The following is a 14,964-nucleotide window of genomic DNA, read 5'->3' on the forward strand; positions in this document are numbered from 1 at the left end:
CATCTGAGTTAACATCTTCTGTGAGCATTTCACCCTATGTAATCCTCTACATTTACAAGCCTTACTGGTATTGTGCAAAGTGTTGTGTAGTTCTCTAAAAGATTCAAGCTCTTCTAGAAGCAAGGTGACCACATAAATATACATAAATATTGGAGACAACCGTGGTATGCAATGTCAGCATCTAGCTGCAACTGCAGTTCCAAATTTTGGGCAGTAGCCTGGATGTCCTTGCTTGTGGCACACTGGAATGTTCTAATTATTTTAATCCATATGCCAACTTTAACTTAGGGTAGGTGTGGGAAGCAATGGATCTTTTATACCTCCATCCTGTGTAGGCTTTCGAAGTAAAGGTTGAGAGGGACATAGGTGTGGGGTTAGCGGGTATGCCTCAGGACATTGCAGGTCCTGAGGTCCTCTCTCAGAAAAAAGGATAACCCTGAGCAGTAGAGGAGTGCTAGGCCCACATTACCAGAAATATAGGCTTTTCAGTGACTTTCTGGTGAATTCGCTGTTTCTCCCTCAATGCCTGCAGAAGCTGGCAGCAGAATTTCTTCTCCCACTTAAGATATTGGACATTGATGGAGCCCACAGGCGACTTGTTCCCTCCTGCTTGCATCCCTGCTGACGTGATTCTGGACTCCCTTCAGCACCAGTGCCAAGAGGTGTCATGGCCTTCTCTTGACACTTTTTTGTCTATGGTTGCCAATGCAAAGGTACAGGGTACGGCCCACCTTCCTGGGCTCCTCTCCAGCAGCTGGCATCTAGCTTCTACAGAGCAGGGAGACTGTTTTCCAGAATCAGTCAGGTTTTATGCTGGTGTTGCCTCATTTAAATTGGGCTAAACTGGTGTGAACTTCTAGAGTTGAGCAGAATCATAGAATCATAGAATCATTTAGGTTGGAAAAGACCTTTAAGATCACTGAGTCCAACCATCAACCATGCCCACTAAACCACGTCCTGAAGTGCCTTGTCTACGCGCTTTTTGAATACCTCCAGGGGTGGTGACTCAACCGCTTCCCCGGGCAGCCTGTTCCAATGCCTGACAACCCTTTCAGTAAAGAAATTTTTCTTAATATCCAGTCTAAACCTCCCCTGCTGCAACTTGAGGCCATTTCTTCTCATCCTATCTCCATAAGAGACCTCTCGGCTGTCAGTGGCAGTTCTGTAGCAGAGCTCCACCTGCATCACTGAACCAGGAAGCCTGTTTTTATTGTAGTGACTACATGGTCCTGTTCTGGGCATTATGTTATGTCAAAATACTTGCAAAATACCCCACATAGTATGAAGAGCTGAGCATGGGAAATTTACAGATATTGAGTGTGAATGGCTCTGCAAGTATACGAGGGGGTGAAGCAGGTCACATTTGGCTACTTATCTACAGTTCTTTCAACAAGATGGCAGAGGTGAAATTTTAAATTAATGTGTTGTAGCAGAAACTTTGTTTTCTTCTTTCAGAAGTCATCATGTATCATTAAGCTGCTTTTGAGTTTTAAAATCTCCAAGATTTTTGATTAATTGGGTTGTTAAATTGAATTTTAGAGATGCTGCTGGAGTGCTGGTTCTCTGAAGATTTCCCCTTCAAAACATTTATTCTGTTGGGGCCAAAGGATCTGATATTCACCATCTGCTGATGGTTATCACAGATTGGCATTTGAGGTACCACAAAATTATCTCTTCTTATGATGGTTCATTTGCTCTGGACAGAATTCATTACTCTGAGTCTGTTCCTTTTTTTGTCCAAACTTGTGGGTCCCATTTTTCAGACAAGCAAATCTGGAGGTGGTGACACTCTAAACTCATGATTATTTTAAAAGTGTTTCCCCCCCCCCAGATAATGGCAAATTAGCAAGTGACTCCCCTGTTAAAGAAGCTCTCAAGGTCCACTATGTAGTTGTCCAGACACTTCTTTCCTGAGTGGCAGAATTGCCATCTTCCAGCTGTAAACCTAGGCAACAGATTTTCTTCTGCATTCCAAATAAATTTCAGGTGAAGAGGTGTCTGGTGAATCTTTGCTTTTTGAAGTACAGTTTCATTTTCTTTATTTTGTTTTTATTTAATCCTATTCTGAGGATTAGGATATTGATCAGAAATCACAGATATTGATCAGAAATTATCCTAGTAGATAGGCATACACATCGGTTGTAACTATAAAATGTGCGGACTAAGCATCATCTACTTTAATGTAAATTTTACCCTAGTACGGAGAACCAGATTCTGTGCCATTTCCTAACTGAATCTGAGAGTTTTGGTGGTTTACAGGACTTTTGCTGCAGGTCTTCACAAAGGCAAGTTTCACTCTAAGCATCTTGGCAGTACAATATACTTTGCTTTGTCAAAATCATTATGTATAGTGATTCTTACCAGCTCTTATCTCCTGTCACAAAGCTAACTTGACCTGGATTTAAAATACTAACAATTCTTTTATTTAGTGCTGTGTCTAGGACACTAGTTAATATTTTATGGCCAATGTGTAGCAGTGATACCTGATGATATTTGCAGAGTTTTGTTGGCCTTTACAGGATGTTAAGTTTATGGATGCTATTGAAACTATTGTCCAATTGATGTCAAGAGCGACTTCATTTCAGTATGAGGATTTTATGATCCAGATCCTCAGTAGGTGTAAATCAGTATAGTTCAAGTCAGTGCAGCTATATTGCTTTATACCAGCAAAAAGCCCCTGGTTCTTGAAGTACAGACTAATATATTCTTTGGTATACTACATGGTGCTGCAGGTATCTTGCTTCTACCAAGGAAGCTACTAGTTTTTAATCCCTGCTTTATCTCATCTGTTATAATATTCTGCTAGAGGCTGTTTTTAGCTGTTACTTAGCCTTTTGATAATGTAATTTTAGAAAAGAGTAACTCAAACTTGTTTGCTGCTAAAAATAGCAGGATTTATGCAGGTTTAATGCTAAAGACTGTAAACATTTTATTCATGGTTCCAAACTTAGGGATCATTGTTTTACTGATTATTTCTAAATTTGAGTTTCAGTTTGATCTTTCTAATTTTCTTTAAATGTTGTGCTGTTAGTTTGACAACATTCTTGCTAGATAATAACAGCTTCCCAAATAGAAGGTTTTCATGTCAAAGAATTTCAATATCAAAAGCATTACTCGTTAGTTTGTTCATTTCCATAATTCTTCCTTCCTTGTTTCCATAAATTGTTGTTCGTTAGTTTATGCCGGTAAAAGAAAGAAAACAACCAACAAAACCCCAGAACCAAACCAAACAAAAAACAAAACCAAAAAACCCAAATCACTTCTGGTAAATGTGGATTCACCCCCCCTTTTTTTTCCCTTTTTTCTTTTATTTTATATGAGTTCAACCCTCTGATTCAGAATGGACTTCCAGTCTATTTTCTATGTGTTAGAATATTTGTTCACTGCTATGTATAGTGTTATGGGGGAATTATCTTCATTTGAAAATGCCAAGCAGTAGAGTGCAATCTTTTCTAGAGTGACTAAAATGTCTTCAAAATTTTCCAAGCTTGATATCTGAACAAATATTTTTACATACTCCTCAAAACAAGTGATAATTGGAATTTGTTGTATTTTTTGTGGGTGTTCTGGTATTCTGTTTTGTTTGTTTCTTCTTTTTGTGTTGTGGCTGTTGTCTAAACTGTAGGACTAAAATAAATTTCCTTCTCAAATACACTGCAGACATTAGAAGCTCAGAAAAGAGCTCCACTTTCAGTGTTCCAGTTCTTTGTAAGAATGAAATGGTAAATGGTGTACTGTAAATATTTTAAGAACTACACTTGGAAATCTGGCAGTCTTTCTTGTTCTGTAACCTGAAAAACCTTGATTTGATTATTTATTTTTTTTTTCGAGGACTTACCTTTTCAAACAAACATTCTCCAAAATGTTTGTTTCTCAGATGAACCAAAAAATACTATGTATATTGTGGACACCATCATTATACACCTAGATCACTAGCAGAGTTTGAAACACTCACTAGAGCAGTACTAGGCTGCTAAGACCTATGCAGGCAGCACCCTGGAACAGTTGTAGAAAGAATGTTACAAACATGTCCATTTAAAAGAATTTTCAGAGATTCTTGAATCTAAATATGTAGAAACATCCTCTTTTATAGAAGTGAATAGTATTAAATGGAAAAAAATGGCATCCACAGTGTAGGCAAATGAGATAGGAATGATCCTCTGTGCCTCCTGTGTTGGGACAATTAAGGGTTTTTTGGGTTTGCTTTTTCCAACAAGAGTTGTGAGGTACACTGTACAATCTGCAGTAATTGAAAAATTTCAACTGAAAAATTGAAATTTGGTCTAATTCTTATCCATTTATCATACTTTAACTAAAGGGTATTCTGATCAGAAGGAGCAGCAGCAGCAGAGAGAGCATATATATATATATATTTTCCTTTGGGAAAGAATTACGGGTCCTATCTGTAGCTTTAGCTGTGTATGTAAGGTACATATCAAACAGCAGTCTTGATAGGAAATGCTCATGTGTACAGTGGCTTCAGAATGTATCTCAGCATGCTAATTGACATGTGAAAATTGCAATTTTGTATAATTTATAGTTTAGCTCAATTTAGTATTAGAAGTAGCATGCTGTAGTAATTAGACACAAGCTGTGGACCAAAGTCTCATTGTGCTTAGTGTTCTACAAAAAATCGAGCATAAAAGTCTGGTACAAAAAAGGGCTACAATATAAGTACAAGACAAGGGATGAATGCAGAAGGAGGAGAGGCAAAAATGAAGCAGTGAGAAAATACTGGTCAAAATGGTAAGTGGAACTTCTGGTATTTTAACAACCTAATTATTGTCAAGCTTTGCAACAGACGGGAATTTTGTGGTGGGGTATGAAGAAAAGAGAGTGAACGTGACTCATGGATGTTTTATGAAGATCACCTAGTTGATGAAGTGGGAAAAGCTAGAAAGAGATGTAAGTGTGGGTGAACAGGTCACTCAACCACTTGGTGCTAATTAGTGATGATAGCTGAGGAGAGTCCTTTGTAGAACTCTGCAACAGAGGTAAGCAGTTTTGTCTTTTTTCCTATAGAGAAGTCAGACCCCATAATGGGATTAAAAGAGAGTAATGACATGGCGAAAACAATGATTTAGGAAAATTATCATTCTGCATGGGAGTAGGCAGGGAAGCCTGTATTAGCCAAGGCCAAAGACAGGCAGGATGAGTGTATTAACTCTGTGGATGATTAGGAAAGCAATATGCTAGAGGTGACAGCTATTCCCCAGTAGAGGATGCTGTAGATGTTTTAATTGCAAAAGAGGGTAAAATATTAGTTTGGACAGAGAAGGCAGCTGAGAAGGAGTTTTGACCTTTATAGATTTGCTTGGGATCAGAAAGCGCCTTTCTTTGGGCTCCCATTGCATTTCAGACTTCTGATTCAGATAAAGCTGAATTTGCTGATAAGAACAAAAAATGTGGGTTGGGGTTTTTTTGGTTGTGGGATTTTTGTTTTGTTTGTTTGTTGTTTTTTTTTTAAACACAGAATTTTTTTCTGAAGTGACTTCTATTTTTGCAGAATTTTTCCAAGACAAAGCAACCTGGGAAATGACCAACTAAGGAAACTACCACTGAATTCAGAAGGTATTTGAATTGTGTGCACTGCTCCTTTTGGATGTGCAGGGGAGATGAGAGTTTTCCAGCTGTGCCAAGTTTAGCCTTGCTGGATGGAGGGAAGGAAATACCAGAGCTATGTAACAAGGAAATTATGTGGTAGAGCTGATTTAATAGTATCTAGCATTGAGCACTTAATGTAGATCACCATTGTAGATCTTAGGCAATTTGACTATGATCTGCCAGGAGATACAGGAATGGCTTTTCACTGTTCAGGACAGTGTGAGGTATGATGCAGAAATGTTTTAGTCCACCAAGGAGGAGATGCAAACAAGGTTCCCCTATTTACTTGTGCTAAGATGGTGTAGACACATCTGTAGACAAATGGGAAAGTAGTCGGTTGTAGGGCTGTCACACCTTCATCCAAAACAGCTGCAGACACAGGACTTTACCTGGAAAACTTTAAACAGGAGACTGATTTGAGTTTTCTCTTGGATTTCATTGCACTCCAGAGTGGTGTATTGCTGAGGTATAGCTCCTGGAGCTAAGTGTCTTCAGTGGTGTAGTAGCAGTTGGAGCCAGGCTGGACTTGGTGAACCCAAAGGGAAAGTGGAGCAATGCAGTCTAAGGCAGAGTGGGGGCCAAAAGCCAGGGAAACCAAGTCCTCTCTACAGTCCTAGAGGAAAGCATGAAGAAAAATCGAAGTTGAACTTTGGTTTATGAAACTAACTGGAGGGCTGCATGAGTAACTACAGCAGTTTCAAAGGTGTGTTGACAAGGTTGGACAAACTGCTTGTATCATTTGGGAAATGGCAAAAGGGAACTCCTTTCTGCATGTGCTCCCCTCCTCTGTCCCATCCCTCTGGCTCTCGGGGTGGGGAGCAGGGGAGGGGATATGGACGAACTAGTTATTGCTGAGTAATCAACAGTGTGTGTTTACAGCTTATCAGTAATTTTCTGGGAACTGCTTGCATGCACGTGTCTTGCAGTGAAGAAATAACTCCTAGTAGTCTTACCATCAGTGGAAGAGGGCTGCCTGAGCTACCTTGTGTATGCCAATGGCTGAGTGTTTACTGAAGAAGCGTGGACAGACTGTAAATTCCTATCTTAGCTTAATCCACCCCTTGAGGTGTGTTTTATGTGAGACTCCCTTCTCATCTTTCCTGCTGTCTCTCTGTAATTGTTCACTTTTGGCAGACTGTGATACATTAATCTCTGTCCAACCCTATCCCTTACAAGGGGAGAAACAAGAAGATCAGGACACTTAAGACTGTCTTATAGAAACCACGTCTGTCCTAATCATGAGACGACAATAGATGTTGGGTGGTTTACTTCCTATTTCTGTGCTTAATTGTCCCATATGTACAGTACAGCTGGAAGCTTAACTCTTCTATGTGGAATTCTTTGACATCTCAAGATTTAAAAGCAGCAGAAACTTGCTTTTTGCTCCTTCATAGATGCACCTTACTACAGCACACTTACTATGTAACGGTGTGGAATACTTAGCATTTGGAAACAAGTGCATGTACTCTGTGATTGAATGTAGAAATATGACATTTTTCAGTTTACTCATGTTTATCCTGTTGGAGAGCAGCTGCTATATTTCAAGTCAGGAGAAGGGTCATACTTTTAAAACAGGGTATTAAATTAGGAGAGGGTGCATCCTGCACTTGGATCGCATCATAGCTGAATTCATATAATCAAATTAGAAAATATACAAAATATGCTATGAATTCACCAGAACATATGCTTCTCTGAAAATAGTGTATTTGGCATTATGATAAGCAAGTTATTGTTCAGAGTCTTTGTCAGAATCAAGAAAGGGAACGAATGAGAACACTGACAGCTACTCAAGTCATGAGAAAAATAGTGCAATGCATATATTTTATCATAAAGGATCTAAAACTGTAGACAATTTCTGCTGATGAAAATTTAGTAAATATGGAAGAATAAATAAATAAAATTTCCCCAAGAATTTTAATACGTATGAGCCCAAACCTGCAGCACTTAGACATAAATGCTGTCCTGAATATGTCTTTTTGGATGAGAGCTCTGATCCTGTTGGAAGTTGGTGGAGATGGTTTGGCCATTTGCACTGGGCAGGTGTTCCATTTACAATTCCAAAAAATTGTAATTTTTTAAGAAAATTCCCTAAAGGTGATTGTGAAAAGACTTATCTAACCCTGAGTCAAAGGGTCAATGTGGTCTACTGCCTTCTTTGGTAAACTGGTCCCTTGATAAATTAACGTTTCTCTTCTTGTTCTTTCTTTTTTTTCTTTTTGGACTCGTTTCTTTTGTCCTTTTGCTTTTCATTAGTTGATCAGGTATGATTATTCAGACTGAATATAACAGATACCATTCTATCATGGAATGTTCTTTTTTCTGTTGGGCATGACTCTTGTTACTGGTTGCTCTTTAGTTATTTAATAAAGGGATATTATTTCTTTTCTAATGCAGGCTTGTTACTTCAAATGTTTGCCATGCAGACTTTTTTTTTTCTTGAGATTATTTTTTCCAAAATTTTTTTATTCTTCAATCATTTTATCCTCAAAGGAAGAAATGTGCTTTTCCTCTTCCTTTAGTCTTTCTGTAACATTTTAGCTCCATGTTCAGGATATTTATTTGACCTTTTATATCTCCTACATCTAATGACATTTGTTTCGTTAGCTTTTGTAAAGATGAATGACCTTCTAACTCTTAAAAAAAAAAAAAATCCATTTTCCGCTTTCTTTGCTCTCTTTTCTTGCTATAGAGGTAAGCTTTGCTCTTTCATTTTACTTGCTTTAAAGTCTTAGTGTGAAATCCTAGCCCTCATTAAGTCAGGGGAAAGACTTCTGCTGGCTTAGTTAGGTCCAGTTTTGACTCTCAGTTTTACTGAGAGGGCAAAGCTGTTGCCCATATTTGCAACTAAAGAGTTAGTCTTTTTAGACCTCTTTCCCCACAACAGTAAACATGGAGGTTTTAGTATCTACTTTTGGTAAATGGTGGTTCTATGCCCAGAAGAGGGTACTAACAGAGATTATCATTGGAGTTGAAAAAAAAAAATCTGTTTCCTTATTTAAAAAAAAAAAAAAAGGTAAATGTCAAAGTGTAGCTCTTTATTCAGAATTGGAAAATGCTGTAATTCTTTATAAAATGAAACATGAGTAGCTCAGTTAACGGAAAATGTGTCTGGGATGTACCAGATGTATGTACAAAGTCATCAACTGCCTCGTGCAGAGAACAGGCAGAGCCTCTGTTTCTGGAAAGTAGCTTAACCAAGTGGCTGTTTTGCTGGGTGTGGTGCCACTCTGAGCACTCCCAATGGGGGAAAAAATCAGCTTTAAAGACAAAACCTCCTTCTGCTAACACATATTCAGAGATTTATGGCAAATGAAAATTGTCTCATGGTAATTTCATGGCAACTTTTTTGTTGATTCTTGGATTTCTCAGGTGATTTAAGGAACATTTGGTTAAATTACAGCAGGAAGAAAATGAGAGAGAATGGAAGAGTGACGGAGCACTATTATTACCTTTTCATGTTAAATTTCCTTCTTATCATACATACTCCAAGTACGTCATCCTGTTTTCTTGTGAAAAATAGGAATTACATCAGAATAACCCACATGAAAGCAAGAATTTGTAGGCCAGTGAAATTTTAAGGGGCACAAAATGACATTTTTTTTCCTTTGAGGTTCCTATCTAATTATTTGTTAAAGGAGTGCTATGTTCATCTGTGTATTCCCATGATGAACTTATGATTTATTTTAGCTGATTCCTTTGGAAAAGATGGATACATGAAGAATTAAACTACATATAAACTATGATTCAGAACACTCATTTCTACTGTGGTGGTTTGCCTAAGTCAAATGACAGACTGGCTATATAACACATTAATGCAAAAATTAAATGTTTTCTGTGCTCTAACTCTATATTTTTTAATCACAAAATTTCAGTGGGCAAAAGCTGAATGATCTGGCTCCTAAATTTTCTTTAGTTTGAAAATAAAGGAAATTTATTGCTATTCTTGCTATAAATTTGTATAAGTTTTAGCTCATTTTAATGGTTCTCTGATGAAATGCATAGTTATCTTGCAGGGACGCTGACATCAACAAGTGGGAGAATTAATCTCTGTATAACACTTAGCTATGTGTGAATCACGAAGCAATATTTTTGTTCTGATCTCACTGGTAAAACATCTTAGGAGCTGGATTTTATTTCCCTCTGCTGTCTTATTTCCACATGAGATTGATCAATGCTAAAAAAATCCCTCCCTTATAGGGAGTGTTTTAGAAGTTGTTCATGTAAAGAGTAAGGCAAGTAAGTGCAGCATGGTATATACCTCTACAATCCCATATGGAACGTAGCAGCTCCCCAATAGTTGCACAAAGCCATCTGCTCTTCAAGTGTAGTGTTGTAAATAGATGTAAGTCTTCTAGACCTAGAGCAAGCACAAATCAGCCCCCCCGTGAGCAATGCGGGCTCAATGGAGAGGAGGTTGAGCGCGGAGCTGGGACCTGCAAGGAGCAGAGACCATCCTTGTGCCCCTTGAGCTGCGAGGCTGATGGTATGCAGAAGTCCCACTATGTCTGTCTGAAGCCTGCGTTAATGGTTACATTTGTGGCTGTTTCTTATTCTCCCTTGCAGCAGTTTGTAGTTCTCTGGAAACTGAAAAAAGTGTTGTGGTTTCAGTGCTGCAGATTATTCCCTTCTGGGGTCTCAAAAATAAGAGGCAAATTCTCTTCCCAGCTATACAGTAAAAAAGGGAACTGTTGTTGCAAAGCTGCTTTGTGCTTTTGCTGCTTTCTAATAAACACAACCAAACATATTGTAAATATTTTTTTCCAGTTTCTTTTATATAAATAGCAAATCCTGTAGATGACTGAATTAATCTAATAGGGATGGGTAACCATGTGACTGGAACCTGATTCTTTCATCTATCCCTTGGCTTCTTGAGTGTATGAAGCACATCAGCAAGGTTATCGTATCAATAATTTATTCTATGATGCTGTGTTTGGTGATTACTTTTTTTTTTTGGTCAAATTGGATCTTTTCCCATATTCTTCCACACCTGTTAATGACAAGCAGTGCATGGTCTACAATTCAAGTTGGCTTATCCTCATGGGATACTTGCTCTCTTTCCCTTCCAAAAGCAAACATTAGGATGACATGTTATTAAGGAGTGTTAAAGATTAAATTTATTAGGAGGTGTGGTTTTAAATATTTCAATTTTTTGGCGCTCATCACAGACTTGTTTAGAGAAGTACAGAGTTATTAAAAATGCTGTAGTAACAGAAAAGGTCTGGCTGAAATACACCAAGAAAAGTCCATCCCCACACAGCCTGCTCCGAGTCCCTTGGGGCTGCACCAGGGCTTTATCGTGATTCATCTGTGAGGTATCTGTTGGCTCATCTCACCTCTGAACTGAGCAGCATATGTCAGCCACCTTAATTCTGTTTCTCCAGGGAATATGTACTACTGGAGCTGTGTCCAGTTTTATTTTAAAAGGTGTTCTGGTGTAACCTGTGTTAAAAGATACAGCCAATGTTTTCTCATTGACTCCAGTAACCTCAGTTTCCTTTCTGCTAGATGGCAAGTAGTGAACAGAGGCTGCCTGTGATGTTTACCCTTGCGAAAACAGCATGTGCACATCCTTTTTGCTTGTTCATATTAGTATGGAGGTTTTAAAGGAAGCTGCTTGCTGTTACTTGACGGCGCTGGTGGTGAGTCCAATTTTGTGAGGGAAAATTGCTACAGGCCATTCATTGTGGGCTTATCTCAAAACTGCTTCCAAGAGCTCCTTCCTGCAATGCCTCCACATCGAGGAATCCCCAGTCTTTAGACATTGCCACAAAATGGGGATGGCCATTGACATCAGTGAGGCACAGCATCCTCCAGCGGGGCTGGGGGAATCTTGGCTGGTCCCAAGCGAGGAAACTCTGCTGTCCAAAGGGCTGGGATAGCAGGGACCTTTTCCATGAAGCCAGGGAGCTCTTGGAGGGCTCTGGGCTCTTTGGCTTGCCACTGCTCCTTGAGCTTCCCACGGAGTGCTACAACTTTGTTCTAGGACCGAGGTGGACCTTACTGTGCACCAGAAAAAAGGCTGAGTGAGCACAAACAACCTGAGTGTGTAGTTAATCTTCGCAACTGAGAAACATATATGTGCTTTTCTCCACTCTGAAACCCCAACTCAGCTAGAAGTGATGACTTGGAAGAGGAATCACTAGGTAAAGGTCTGTGGACTGTGGGAAGTATGGAAGTGGCCACCATGACCTCTTTTGGCCTTAAACTCTACAGAATTAGGTTGATTGTGTGCATCCAATTTAGAAGGCCTCTGTTCTGTAAAAGTCGCCACCACTTCCAGCCCTTTCCTGACAGTACTGACAGGTTAAATGGATGAAGAAGAGGTTGTGATTTTAAAACCGGTTTATTTTGTAGAGTTCTGTAAGTGTCTGTGTGTTATTACATGCGTCTAAGGGAAGAATGTGTAGAATAAAAATACCGTATTTGGAAACACATTCATGTTTTCTCTCTTCCTCTATTTAATGTAACTTGGCCATAACTTCGCATTAAGTTACATTTAGGTCTGGCATGTATCCTCCCTGGATCACATTCTCAAAAGATAGCAGGCTGCATTGCTCCATTGATTTCAGTGAAGTACGACAATTTATGTATCAGTTGTAGAGGGAAGCATAATGAAGGGTATGTTCATTCAAAACCAGAATTGAATACCTTTCAATCTGTCCTCACCCTCTGCCCTCTAGAATAAACTGGAACTAATTGCATTGATTCTTTTTTTTTTTCCTTTTTTTTTGCAAAATACTGAAAATGTGCCTTAATCTGGGATATATTATTTGGGTTTAATAGAAATTTTGCACTGTCTGTTTGCCATTCTTCCTCACGCCTGCTGTCGGAAATGCATCAGGAAACAAAAGTGAGCCTAATTGACAGCTCTGTGGAGGCTGAAGGTAGGCTGTGACCTGAAATGAGGACTGTTCTCATAATGAGAGACAGCTGAAAGATTATGTATATAGAGCCACTAAAATAGATTCCCTGGCTCTTTTTCATAAACCAGCAGATGGTAGCAGAGTCTACAGATCTCAGAGAAGGCAAATGTACATTAAATACTGTAACTGCCCTCATTCATTTGCCATTCATCTTTACTTGTCAGCCTCTTCATAAGTGCCTTCTGTACTGCTGACCCTGAAATTGCATCGTTTAATCTGTAATCATATATTGCCAACATTTCCCCCTTCTATCACATATCAGCTGCATTAATTCTGCCGTACTGTGGACCACCGATAGCTGTAGGCAAGCCTCTGCAGAAAAGAGATATTCATAAAATGGAATAAAGGCAAGAGGAAAGGCTGACTTGCTGGATAGAAAGCGGTGGGGAGAAGGGGAAGTGAGAGGAAAGAGGGGTGTGGGCATGGATTTGTCTGTCCGTCCACTCCCCTTTCACGTGTTCCTGGAAGTCTAAGCGGCCTGTTACTAATATTTAAGAGTTGCCAGAGTGCTCAATCCCTGGCATAAGAAAGCACAGAGAAAACACAAGTCCTGCTTATGGAGTCTCATATTTGAACAGAGGTGCTGTGTATAGAAATGAGCAAGAAAAATATGCTTTCTGAGTCGAAACCAGCTGGTATAATGAATGTGTGAGAGCATTTCTAATTAAATGGGATTCATGGTGTGTTTTTGAGAGGGGATTTGAAGCGGGAGGCTGAATGCTTTAGCTCATGAAGAGGGGGAGGGACCTAGTGTCCTTGAAGACTGACGTATTTTTGCCTGCTCTTCTTGAGACTGTGCCCAAGGATGGCAGGGCTCAAAAGTTCAAGTATTGTCAACAGTTAGTCATGTTGAAAGTGCTGTTGAGATGTGAGCTACATGCTGTGAGCCTGTCTGCAGTGGCTGGTGAAAAATACGCTTTCAGGAGACACTGACAGACCAAAGAACCCAACATGCCAAAATGATTAACTCAAAAATACCTTTTTATCCCTTGATCCATTTTTCCTCTGAAGGATCAGCTGTAGGATAATAAAGCATCCTGAAGATGCCATTTATGAAAACAGAGTATTAATACCAGCATGTCTGGAGAAAGGATGCAAAGTGCTCAGTTCTAAGTCGGTTTCCATCATACTGGAATATCCTCTCTGTGGCCATGGAAAAAATACAGGATTTCTTTTTACCTCTTGTACACAGATCCTAGCGAGAGTCCAGAAAAGGCTTTCTTTTCAGAGGTGTTATAACAGGAACAGGCTCTAGATGGTACTATGTAATCGCTCGATTGTGCGCTGCCTTTTGTAATGGTTTCTTACTTTTATTTGGCTTCTACAAAATGTAGGGAAAGCAAAGCAGCAAAATGAAGTCAGCAAGAAAGCTTCCAAACAAAAAATAAAAAGGTCATAGATTTTTGTTTCAGACTCCATATTTAGATTAGCTTTCATTCTTGTATAATGGGCTAGATGCTCTAACAGTGCTTAACACATTAGGTTCTAGTATTAATGAGTTATGCTGTATTGAGCCAGTGTTTTCATTACATTTACTGACAAAAAAAAGAAAAGAGAAAAGATTAATGCAGGATTTCCAAAGAGAAAAGCAGTTTCTTTCTTGTGCTTCTGAGTTTTTTGCCCGTCGTAGTGTGTGTGCACAGTGTGTGTGAACATCTGTGAACACGTGCATGACTTCAGTGAGGGCATTTTGCACCCTGAATATAACAGGTTTTTGTCAAAGTCAGGTGATAGGGTCCTATGTGCAGACATGGGAACATCAATTACAAATAAAAAAAAAAAAAGAAAAAAAAGACCATTTTAACAGCAGAAACTGTTATCTGTACACAATTTCTCATGACCTTTTGCTCCAGAAGTTAGTAGTAAACGGGAGCCCTTCACCACTCCTGATGCCTAAGGGACGTACACTTCCCACAAGAGAGGAGTGGGAGTCCAAAGCCTTTTGTGTATTCCATTTTTAAGGACTGCCTTACCGAGTTCAGACACACAGCAGGATAAACAGCTATTTTCTACAGAGCTGCAATAAAATATCTCTGAGTACATAATAAATGCTGTAATATGGATTTTTCAGACTGCTAAAGAAAAATAAAATACAAGCCCTAATGCATTTGCTTCCCTAGACATTTTAATTCAAAATTAAGGTTTTCTGTGAAACTCTTCTCAACATAATTGCACTAGAACTCCATAAAACTCCAGTTGAGACAATAAGTGAATTACAATAGACACGTTTTATTTTCCAAATACCATCTTACCAAATTTCTGGCACTTACTGCTCTTAGATAAGCTCCTTTTTATTCTTAATCTACAGTTGTTAATGCACCTGCAGTTCCTGACAATCAGCCAAAGGTACAAACTCTACTCTGACCCCAGCAAAATGAAGATACCTGAATCAAAGAAGAAAATTCGAGAAGTTAAATTTTTGTCCATGGAAATTCCT

Source organism: Haliaeetus albicilla, chromosome 7 (genome assembly GCF_947461875.1).
Source record: "Haliaeetus albicilla chromosome 7, bHalAlb1.1, whole genome shotgun sequence".
Taxonomy (NCBI): domain Eukaryota; kingdom Metazoa; phylum Chordata; class Aves; order Accipitriformes; family Accipitridae; genus Haliaeetus; species Haliaeetus albicilla.